Here is a 10,173-nt window from a genome sequence, read left to right as displayed (position 1 = left end):
GTCTTTTTAAACCATGATGCACCCTTCAGTAGGAGGATCAGGCCCTACTATCTTCTTGTCAGCTGTGAATGTAACTCATTGTTAAAGCATTTGTGATAAATTAATTTCAGCTTTGTCTCCTAAAGGGGTCTCATCTTGCATCTTTTCTGCACTGAACATTTTCACTGAGGACCGTGTCACAAGGGAGGCATAAAACACAGGTATAAAATCAGGTATTTGGATTACAAGATAAATCTTTTTGGGTGGTATTTATTATTACTAGTTAGCTGTAGTGATGAGGCAAAGGGACACTGATAATTGCAAATTTGAAGATTCTCTATTTTGAAAAGGCATTTCTACCAGATAGACTGGTAGAAAAATATTCATCAATCATTTAGGACTGTCTCAGGAATTTATTAACTTTTCCATAAGCTGTATATTTCTGCCTAATTATATCATGAATAAACAGCTGCAATAAACTGCAAGATTCAATCTTCTGAATAAGCACATAACTACATTCTTCACTATTTTCTGGTCTTTGACAGCTTAGCAGTTAAACTGGATGAACATGGAATATAGTACATGAAAATGGATGAGAAAGAAACTGATAATGTAGCATATTTTCTCCACTTCCTTCTGAAACAGTGTGAAGCAATCAGTTCTAAAAACCTCTGTCCATGTATTAGTTAATCAATACGAATGTTCAGCCGGCTCCAAGATATTTTAACACCTGTCAAAGCTAGCTCAGCAGTCATTGTTCAAAGCTTACATGGACGTGGAAACCACAACAGAAAACCTTTCCCATCTCCAGGGGATTATCTCTGGGGAGGAAAAAAGAAGAAAAGAGAGAATGATTCTGGTTAGTAGAAATGAGAGGGGGAAAAGAGCTCCAATTCTCAGATGATCCAATTATGATTAGAAAAACTATGTAAAAAAGAAGTAGAGCTGGGAGAGTGAGGAATTTAATCATGATTATCTGCCTCTTGTGAGGCAGTGTGAAAATCTGCCAAACCCACCTTTGCTTGGTTACCCTGAAGTGTGGGAGGGAAGGAGAAGTAAATGCAAAATTATGCATCAGGGAGGCACCGTGATAGAGCACAGCAAGGGAACTAATTTCCTCTCAAACTGGGAAAAAGATTCCTTTTCAAGACCTGGATATTATTAATGAAATATGAATCTCTAGTGAAGAACTTTGGCTTGTGTGCTGCAATTACGGCTCCTTGGAACAGCAGAATACAGCTACATTTGCCATGGGGTTACCAACAGATCCCTGACTCATCTATACCATTCCCTCCTCCTGTTATGCATACAACAGGTTTTATATCTCATAGAAATACTTGTATTTAATATTTCCTGTCTATTACAATAAATATATTAGTTGTCAGGCTTAATTTCTCCTCTCATTCAAACCACATTAGGCTCTAGCATGACAAACAAGCGTGATGCATATTTTCTGGAGGTTTTAAAACATGTCTGAAATCTGTACAGCTCTGTCATTAAAAGTGCAAGTTAAATGTACCATGTGATATTTTTGCTTCAGAAGGGGAAGGGGGGAGTGTTGTCTTGGCACTGTGGACCTGAATTAATATACTATATTGTTTTATACATGAATAAATGAATAGTATATGAATAAATTGATTTATACATAGGTATTTTTGCCTTCATTTATTACTTCTAAGGAGACTGGGGAGTGTGCTCTGACTGCACACCCAGGTAGGTACAAGCACCCACAGGTACCACCCAGGACCGTTCCCTGGGCTCTCCAGGGATACAGGTTGCCCTCATCCTTGTGGTGGCTCCTCCTAGGAGACCACTGCTCGTATCTTTGTGTCTTTTGTGAAGAGGACACTTGTCTGCTGCAGAAGAAAAGGGATGATGTATTTATCCTGCATTTCCTTCGCCAAATGGAACAAGACACAAGACATTTTTCAGGTTCTTCCTCACCATTGCTGTTGGTTCAGCCACTTGCCCGTGGCAGTCCCTGTGCCAGCAAGCAGAGCTGGGCTGGGACATGCAGGGACACACAGTGCGTGCCCCAGCCACATCCATCTGTTTTCACTAGGCGACCCACCGTTCCTTCTTCAGCTCCACCTGCATCTAGCTGAAATAATGAAGTGCCCCTATTCCCAAACCTGCCTCCTGAGACCAGTTTTTCTGTGGAACTGCCAGGGCTGTAGCAGCTCTGCCCTTGGCCTGCCCTGCTGAATGCGACATCTCTGTGTCTGGGGGGAAATACTGTTGGACGTTGTGAAAGGAAAGGCTAAATGAGAAATACCTGTGTCTGCCCACTCCTGGGGAAGTTGTGAATCCAGGCTTTTTTGATGAAAGCCATTAATATTCTGCAGAACCTAACCCAGCCAGCAGCATACTTATTTTAGGCTGTGTGCCAGACAGGTGATGGAGTGCTTTAAGGGCTTTGATCCTGATAATGAGTTCTTCATTACCTGTGAGGTGCGAATCTTGATCCTTTAGAAGGATTTTAAAAATTATTATTAATATAGCTTTATCTATACATTCATGCCTGAGTGTGAGTATCTGTGTCTGTGTGCTCCCAGCAGCAGACAGCTCCAGCAAGCCCAGAGCCAGGCCAGGTCAGTGCTGAGCCCAGGTGGCTGCAGGCAGTGACCCCATGGTCATGCTACATGTGCAGCATCTCTGCTTGTTAATAGGTCTGCTCCCATGCTTAGAGTCACTTCTTGTTCAAGCCATAGACAAATTTATGGATCATTAGATTTATGAATAGATTATGTGGCAATGAAAAATGCCCTACTGACAGTACTGAAAGCAGATGCACATTATCTTCCCACAAGCAACACAAGTGGCAGCCCTGCAGGAATTTTTTGGCAAAGCCAAAGATTTCCTTATGGTCCCTTAAGGGATGTTTTTGTGAGGATCTTCTTCCACACTGGTCCAGTAGTAGGTTACATGGGTTCAGAGCTATGGAAACCTGGAGTTTTCTTCCACAGCACAGCAGTGACATAAATCATTTTCTGACATTACCATCAGAGTCTCTTCCTTAGATGGTGAATTTGACAATCAAACTTATAGCCACCAAGGGAAAAACCCCAAAAAACAGAGGAGCTCTATGATATCACAGTCATTCTTTCCTAATATGGAACAATTTGATTACTGTTTTGGACAGAAAGAGAACAAACTAGCATGTATCATTATACTGCTGTATCTATTAGTAGTAAATGTGTATACTGTACAGAATTCCTCATTCTATTTTCATAAGACTGCAGGAGATGTGGAAAAGATAGCAGGAAGGCCATGAGAATGACCATAAAAATGAAATGGCATCTGTTTGTAGCAAGTACTAAGTGGACTGGAGCTTGCTGTGTTGGAAAACTGATGACTGCAGTAAGGATCTAACAGGAGCCTGCAAAACTATCAGCAGGTTGAGGAAATGAATTGTGAATCATCAACTTTTTTTATAAAGCAGAGATTTTAGAAAATCTCTTATTGGAGACATAAACTTCCCCATGAAAATGGTAGCCAATTGTTTTTACCAGGAGGGGCTGTTCTTCCTAACAGGTAATTAAACTACAGAACTGATTGCCACAGGGTGAATGAGCTGACAGAAAGTAAAAAATTAATTTAAAAAGGAATTCATTCATGCGGGTAAATAGTGTGATGTGGACACAAGCATATATATGTCTGATAGAGCTTGTATATATATATATAAAATATTTTTCATTTTATGATGTAACATATTTAAATATATATATAGAAAAGTCTTTTTCAGAGTGAGGATAGATTTTTAGTCACGGTTTATTAAAACTGATTCCATCTCTGTGCACAATTAAAGTAAAAGAATCATTTATAAGGTGTGGGAAAAGGAGTTTCTCTGGCACAGACAAGGAAGTTGCACTTTTGCTGTTAGGATGATATTTGCCTGGCTGCTCCATGCTGCTCTGTAGTGTAAGGCTCTTGCTGCTTTGATGAAAATCTGAGAACACCAAATTAGAGTCTGCATTAGTTATGTAGGTAAAAAAAGTGCTGAAAATGTACAGGGCTGCCAACACAGTGTGTGCCTGCTCATCCTTTCCCTAGAAAAAATATATAGATCTTCATCCTCCATAAAATGACAGGACAGCCCCACTTGCCAGCACTATTTTCCTGCAACTGTGCTGTAGCATTCATACAGGCTCCTTCTGTGACAGTAATATGGAACTTGTCTCCATATGCAACTGTCCACAAAATGACATTTCTCCCATCTAGGCAATCAGATTTAGCAGTTCCTTAAACATACTTTCAAAATTATAAAACTGTTTTAGTGGTTTTGGCACAGAAGGAAAGGCGCTGTGAGCACCAGCTGGCCTGAGCCTGCTGAGCCCTGGCAGAACTGGCTGAGGCTGCTGTCCCTTCAGACCCTGCAGGATCCAGGCTGGGGCACAGCTCTGTTCTGGGCACATAACTGGTCCCTGTTAGCCACCTCTGGGTAAGGAGTCATAACTCATCACCTACGTCATCCCAGCACACAAAGCTTTTGGGAGCACGTGCCCAATATTTTCCCCACAGTCTCACTGTGCCTATGGAAAATGATTAAGGTCTCTCAGTATCATAAAGCATCAAGTGTTTAATGGGTGTTTGAGAGCAATGGAGAAATCTAAATCATAAACTTGTTTCAAACATCAACTTTGCTGATGCTGGGCAGGTCTTGTCTCTTTCTCATCACCTGCTGGAGTCCATCAGGATATGTATTTTAGTGGAGAGGAGCAGCTCTAAGAAAGCCAAGCACTGAAGGTGTGCAAAACTTTCCTTGGTAAAAATGGTTACAAAAATCTGAGGAATACAAACCCTTGTTTGTAGGGTAATAGCAGAAACAGTGCAAAATACAAGAAGCTTTGCTAAGATTGAAAAATATCTTGGAGCTACTGGCCAGTAACTAATCAAAATTGATGTTTTAGCACAAACTGATGCTGCTGCACGTTTTCTGCTGCTGGCCTGTGTCTCTGTTTATTGTTGAAAAGTCTCCTTTTTCCATTGACTTTTAGAGAGATCTGGGAGCAGGCTGCAGCTAAAGCTGTGCCAGCTAATGGAACTCCTGTGAGGAGGTGACCGAGCTATGGAAGCTGCTTCCATAGCAAATACTTGCCTGAAAATGTGCTGAACTTGCTGTAAGAAGAGCTTGTGGTTTTGAGCAGATTTTGCATATCTGAATATTATCAAGCATAAATTCAGTGTTTAACATTTAATCTAATTATCCCAGTTTCTAGCATTTATAATGCTCTCTGGGACATCTTGCAATTAAGTAGCCATTAATAAACATTCCCATCAGTGTTGCATTAGAACAGGTCATTATGGAGTCAGCTTAAGCAGGTGTAGAAAGCTCAAAATAAATAAATTAACAAAAATGTTAGCAAATAAATAAAAAGTAAGCTATTCCGTATACTTCTCTTCTCACTTCTACGGGAAGGCCTTGATAATTGAGCTACATATCACTATTAGAGATGCAATTACTTGTAATTGCCACCTTTAAAAGCAAGCCTTTGTTCCAAAAACAATATATAGATGAATTGTGTCTCGTTGTACGAGCTGTGAACTGCCTTTAGTTTTGTAATCTCGGCCATCACATGAAAAATGCTTTTTCACCTTCAAGGTGGAGAGGCCAATATGTGAGCTCTATTGCACCAGGGTGAGTTGGCAGCAGTCCACCAGGATCCCTTAAGTTAGTTTGGATTTCCAGAGATGCAGTTCATGACTGAATTTTTCAAATAACACAAAATAGGTGGTAAAATCTTTTTGTATAGAAAGCAGATAGAAAATGTGGCTCTTAATCAATTTAGATACTAAAATCTTCAGAGTTTTTCCAAGGATTATTCTGGATTTACATTGGGTTTTTATGGAGAGGAATAAAATCCTGCTTATTTTTTGGCACAAGAAAACTTTTCTTCATGATACTTAAGGTTGTCATGGTATATACCACACCCATGAAGTCAAGGGGAACGTCTTCATCAGTAATGATCAGCTCAATATCCCCTGTATCACTGACTGCTGCACTCTGTGAATGTTCAGCTTTATGGAGCCCATGTATAACATTATTCCACATTAGTACTACTGGCTCACTATGAAAGTTTTGCAATAAATTGCAAATTTATTAGAATCCATTTGAGAATAACAGTAAATCACAGAAAAAATATAAGGAAACACAAGTCAGCAGATTTTTTATGTAGATGAAGGAACTACTTGTACTGTCATACACACAGAGAATGTATGTCATTGCATTTCCCACTGAGAAAAAATACTGTTCAGATTAAGCCTGCACTGTAAATGCTTTTATTATTATTATTTTTTAAGTTACGAATGGCTAAAAATAGGACTCAATAATGAAATTGCTGACAGGCCTTAACTATAGCACAAGAATGCAATACTACAATACAGTTGTGCCAAGCTACATTATGTTGCCGCAGTGATGAATTCAGGGCTAGTTTTGCTGAAGTGGTGAAACATCTGTGGGACTGGTGAGTCCATATCTGCGAGTGTGAGAGGGGCTATAAACTGAGTAAGCCCTGAGCAGGAGTGCAGGGCAGTGCAGGGCTCCTTTGTAACACAGCATCACTGCACTGCTTAATAATATAACAGAAGTCATGAGGACATTTGTGTATTATTAATTACTGACTAAGGGTGAATGGTTCTTGCTAAGCCTCATTTCCAAAGCTCCCAAAATGCTCTAACCCAACATCCAGGGATTTCTTGCTTGCAGGTAACCTTGAGGCAACAGAGCCAGCTCTAAACACTCTCCTATTTATTTCAGTTGATGGGGCACCAACTGCAGCAAAAGCCCAAAGCTATAAAAGGATTTTCTGGAGCAAACCCAGATTTGATCAGACCTGAGATGGCACTCTATAATAAAGCCCAAATTGATTTCCAACAGCCACAGCGAGCAGAGTCAAAAGATGGCTTAGCACAGCCTCCTGCCCACCCAGCCTTTTTAAAGCAAATACTTGGGCAGCCAAGGATTTCTCTTATAGTCTGGAAGTTGGCAGTAGGAGTAGATGGTTTTTGTAGGACTCTCCCAGCTGAACTGTTCTATTCTATTCCTGTACAATGTTTATCTCTGTTAAAAATAGTTGATTTGCACATGACCAAATGAGATTACAGAATATCGTTACTGGTGTAACTAAAAATGTAATCCATTGGAAAAAGCCTTTCAACAGCATTGTCATTTTCTTCTGTTACCTGTTCTAATGCACATTTCTTACATGTCTTGTTTCATGATTTTATTAGGTAATACCTAGATATATCTCATTTTGTGTAAAAATTTGAGATTTTGACCTTTATTCAGCTTTAGGACATGACCAAATTCCTAATTCTTTCCAAAAATTTTTTTATATCAGGCCTGGCAATATTACTTTGCTCTCCATGTGAACCAGCATCATTAGCAAAAATCTAAAGAGGCTGAATCTCTTTAATACCATTGAAAGTGTGAGTAGAATAGCTATGATGCAATTATCCTAATTAAAGCTAATTAACACATATTTATGCAAGGTAAAAAGGCCATGACAATAGGAGAATCCAGCAGAGACACAAGAAGCAAAAGTTCAGATCCTCTTAGCTTGTGTAAACTGCTGTATCTTCCTACAAGGCACTGGAGTTATGCAGATGAGTGCCAACTGAGGCTTAGCTTTGTGTCAGTTATGGGAGGAATGATTCCCTATCCAGTAACATTTGTGTAATCAGTTTCCCAGTCTTTCAGAAATTAATATGTATTTGTGTGAGAATGACGTGCTTTTTGTTCCATATTCTGCTATTCTGGAAAATTTTATTCACGCATTTAAAATAGAAATAATATCCTGTGACAAGGTGACCAACTACAAAGAACAGATAATTAGTAAAAGTGGAAAGTTTGAAGCTAATGGGTTGGCTTTAAAACATTTACCTGTGCCCTTATCAGGCAGTTACAAGTGTGAATATAATTGTCATAACCAGTATCATCTTGCTGTAATTCACAAGCAGAAAAATGCATTAGATTACAGGAAACTGTGTGTAAAACCATCTGGATGAAACTTATGTGTATATGAATATAAATGGTGGTAACTTGGTGTTGGCAAGTGAAAGTACGTTTGATTTGAAGCTTCTTGAAGTGGAGGAATTTCAAGAGATTGCTTAATTTTATAAAGGGTTTGTGCACACACATGCATGCACACACACATTTTTTTGGCAAGTTCTCCTGAGCTGTCTCCATATTCCATCTGGCAGGGTTCAAGCCATGATCCTTTTTTTTTTGTGCGGCAGTATTGTGGTTTGTTAGCTCAAAACTGTAACTCAAAACTCAAAAATTGTAGTAGTGATGCCAACACAGACGGTGTCCTGCCAGCCTTTTGCAATTTTCCCTTAACCCTGAGATGCACACCATGTGTGAGAGGTGGATATGCATCAAGACACTTCCACGAAATTCCAGGGAGCCTCTTAATGATTTTGCTCCTTAGTAAAGTGATTTGCTGAGTGTGGTTTTAATAAAGCAGCTCAGTATAGCAAGCAAAATCTGAGACGCCTTTGCAGCAAATACTTTGAAAACACACTGAGCTTGTGAAGGAACATCAATATGACTGAGGAGAAATGTTGGTTGAGCTGGAGAGAAAAAAAATCTGACATGTGCCACCCTGCACATTGCAAAAGCAGTTTGTCTTTGGACCTCATTATGAACCTTGTTTTTTTCTAACAGAAACAATTTAATAGAATTCAGAGAAGGAAACGACCTATGTGTAATGGAAGTTTTCTGTTCTAACAGTCTTTCCTTCAATGTAGTAAGAAAGTTTTAGTGTTGTCCCACAACCTTAGAAATCTCACAAGAGGTTGTTTGATAATTGCCCAAAAATAAAGCCTGCATTGATGATTTTTAAACACATTTCAAAAGAACATCAGCCAAACTCCATTTGATTTTTTTTTTTTTAATAGGCCAGAGACATTATATTGGCCATGGTGGGGAGAGGGAAAGGCAGACACATGTAAAAGGTAGAGTTGGGAAGTAACAGCTGCTCTTTCATGTGAGCATTAAAATGATTTTTATTTGATTCTCTATAGCCAAAAGCCAGATTGATCCCAAACATAGCTACATGAAGATAAACTGTAATAAAAGTACCGCAAATTCCCCATTTTCTCTACTAAAATAAGTACATTAACAACAAGGGACTGGTTTCATGTTACATACACAGTTATTGAAATTATCAGAATGGGAAGGACCCAGGCAATTGGACTAGAATAATATGTACTGAAAAATACAAGTTTTTTCTGACATAAAAGTATCCAGAAAAGGAACAAAAATCTGCAAAATATCTCTTGGACCATTACACAAATTAATTCACACGTATATGTCAGTATGAAAGCTCATGCAGCTTTTTATTGCAGGAGCTCAAAACAGGTACAAAAATAGTCTTTGCTGGCACTTAATTACTGAAACAAAGGTGCTACAGTTTGATCCTCAGATCATGGTGGGCTTGCCACAGGGAACTCAAGCTACTACTTGTGACTCTGGCTTGTTGGCTTCTAACACACTTTCTCAATTAAGCTGTTCATGCCCCCAAATTGAATGGCAATTTGTAATTACTGCAAATTGTTTTTTTACCCAGGCTGTGAAGCTGCCAAATGTCAGAGGAATGTCTTCTTAACTTAGAATATTATACTGATTTTTTAAAAAAATCATCTTAGCATTTATAAACATTTAGTAAGCAAACTTTAGACTATTATAAAATCTTTTCTTTATGAAATATGAAAGAATATCAGTAATTTATCATTCTCTAAGTTTTATTGTTCTGCCTCTTTTGTGTGTTTAGGACCAGTTGATATGATTCCTACACCAGACCAGAGGGTAATTTAAATTTTAATATATTGCAGTCAGGCAGTGTCAACACATTATTTCTGCCTGTGGAAAGGTACCAGTTCTCTGACTGACTGATTATGACAACAATGAAAAATCATATCCCCGAGATGCATCACAAAAAGACATAAAATGTACATAAACATGTCAGTTTATTATGACATTACAGGCACTAGCAGGATTTGCCAAATGCCCATGTACTGCAGGTATCTGCAAGGCTTAGTGATCCTGGAGCAGCCACCCAGAAATAACGTGGGAAGGCCTGGCTTGGCTGCGGGGCTCAGCACGTTCTGCTGCTGAGCCCCCTGGGCTGGTCGGTGACACCCCGGCTGTGCAGAGAGGGGCTGGCTGAATGCGTGACGAGAGAGGAGGGT

At 39.3% G+C, this 10,173-nt stretch overlaps 1 long non-coding RNA gene across 1 annotated transcript in view; it reads left to right on the top strand.

Annotated features, from left to right (window-relative positions):
• LOC121664897 overlaps positions 1-1,581 on the top strand; it is a 73,339-nt gene extending 71,758 nt beyond the window's left edge. The window contains exons 6-7 of the long non-coding RNA XR_006016166.1: positions 126-200; positions 525-1,581. This is a non-coding gene — a long non-coding RNA (uncharacterized LOC121664897). The remainder of the gene's footprint in view (positions 1-125; positions 201-524) is intronic.
• Positions 1,582-10,173: the final 8,592 nt, after the last annotated feature.

Source organism: Corvus kubaryi, unplaced genomic scaffold, assembly GCF_017639235.1.
Source record: "Corvus kubaryi isolate FWS band 111438036 unplaced genomic scaffold, C.kubaryi_AGA036_p1.0 130, whole genome shotgun sequence".
NCBI lineage: Eukaryota > Metazoa > Chordata > Aves > Passeriformes > Corvidae > Corvus > Corvus kubaryi.
This window is presented reverse-complemented; position numbering and strand designations above follow the sequence as displayed.